Raw genomic sequence first — 2,099 nt, 5'->3', positions numbered from 1 at the left:
AAGATGGTTTGAACAGTGCAATGGGGGCGTGCAGTCCGGCAGAAACAACAACAAAATGACAATTGGCTGACTTCAAACGTGGTTGTTGAGATATCGATGATGCACAGCACAGTGGGCATCCAAATGAGGTGGTAGCATCAGAAAACATCAAACAAATCCACAAAATCGTTTTGAATGATCGAAAATCGAAGCTACGTGAAATCCTATTGGCTTTATATTGCATGAGCATTTGACTATGAGAAAGCTCTGTTCAAAGGGGGTTCCGCGTTTGCTCACTGTCGACCAAAAACATGAACGTGTTGATGATTCTGAGCAGTATTTGGCCACGTTTAAACCAAAATTTTTGCGTCGATATGTGACAATGGATGAAACATGGATCCATCGCTTCGCGCCGGAATCAAAACGATCGCCATCTGAGTGGACAGCAACTGGTGAACCTAAGTCTAAAGCGACCGAAAACACAACAATCGGCAGAAAAGGTTATAGCCTCGGTATTTTAGGATGCGCGTGGCGTAATATTCATCGATTATCTTGAGAAGAAGAAATATCATCAACAGTGAAAATGATATTCCCTCGCATCATTGGCTGAAGGTCGAAATTGCAAATAAACGTGCGCATATAGCAAACAAAAAAATTGTATTTCACCAAGACAATGCACAACGTGTCACAAGTCAATCAGAACAATGGCAAAACTACAGATTTGGTTCCTAGCGACTACTGGCTATTATATATATAGACATATAATTGGCGCGTACACCCTTTTTGGGTGTTTGGCCGAGCTCCTCTTCCTATTTGTGGTGTGCGTCTTGATGTTGTTACACAAATGGAGGGACCTACAGTTTCAAGTCGACTCTGGCAAATATTTTTTATGAGAAGCTTTTTCATGGTAGAAATACGCTCGGAGGTTTGCCATTGCCTACCGTGGGGCGACCGCTATTACAAAAAACTTTTTCTTAATTTTGATCTTTCACCGAGATTCGAACCGACGTTCTCTCTCTGAATTCCAAATGGTAGTCACGCACTAACTCATTCGGCCACGGCGGCCGCCAACTACGACACTACGCCAATGACTACTGGCTATTAGCAGCCCTAAAAAAACTGCTCGCCCTGTAAGAAATTTTGCTCGAATAAAGAGCTTATCGCTGAAACTGAGGCCTACTTTGAGGCAAAAGATAAATCATTCTACAGAAGTGGTATTGAAATGTTAGAGCGGCGCTAGAATGATTGCTTTGTTCTTTATGGAAATTGCGTTATTAATATTTCATTTCTGTTCACAAATGTCCAAAAATACTCTTCTACTTCTTGATTGGTGCGCTAACCCCTTCAGTCGTTTCTTTCTCGTACAAACCCTCGCCTGTAAGGCACACCAAGTGAAGCCAAGCCCTTCTCCACCTGATCTTTCCCACTTTCACTTTACTTTCCCAGCTGATGTCTTTGCATCCATTCGTCCGACTATACCTAGTTGAAGCTGGACGGGAGCGTCCGGATCTTTATTCGCTGCACTATGTCTATGTGGCCGCAAAACTCATACAGCTCATTGTTTCATCCCCTGCTGAACTCGCCGTCGCCAACATGCAAAGGCACAAAAACCTTCCGCACAATCTTTTTCATAAACACTGCAAGGGATGTCGTAGTCATCCAAACTTCTGCGCCAAACAATAGGACGGGCATGATGAGAGCCACATAAAGTGTTAGTTTTGTTCGTTGAGAGTCCGTTGGATTTTAATTTTAAAGCTGACATTAGTATTGGGGTTAATTCTGGTTCCTAAATAAACGAAGTCTCTTACTACTTAAAAGTCATAACTGTCAAGAGTGAAGTTAATGCCGAAATGCGAGTGCACCGACTGTTTGTTTGATGGTAGGAACTACTGCGTCTTGCGCTCGTTCACAACCAATCCCATGAAGAGGAACTGTTTTCCTGGCAGAAATACTGTAGGAAGTTTGCCATTTTCTGCCGTGGGGCGAGCGCTTTAGTAAAATCGATTTCTTTCTATACGGGCGCGAAGTACCGCCCGTAATGGATTATGAATCCAAAGCCTACCGAAGGGTAGTACTGAACGGTTGTATCCCTTGTCGAGGAAGGTGCAGGGGCGGAGCCT

This window comes from Anastrepha obliqua, chromosome 4 (assembly GCF_027943255.1).
Source record: "Anastrepha obliqua isolate idAnaObli1 chromosome 4, idAnaObli1_1.0, whole genome shotgun sequence".
Classification (NCBI taxonomy): domain Eukaryota; kingdom Metazoa; phylum Arthropoda; class Insecta; order Diptera; family Tephritidae; genus Anastrepha; species Anastrepha obliqua.
Note: the sequence above shows the minus strand (reverse complement) of the source record.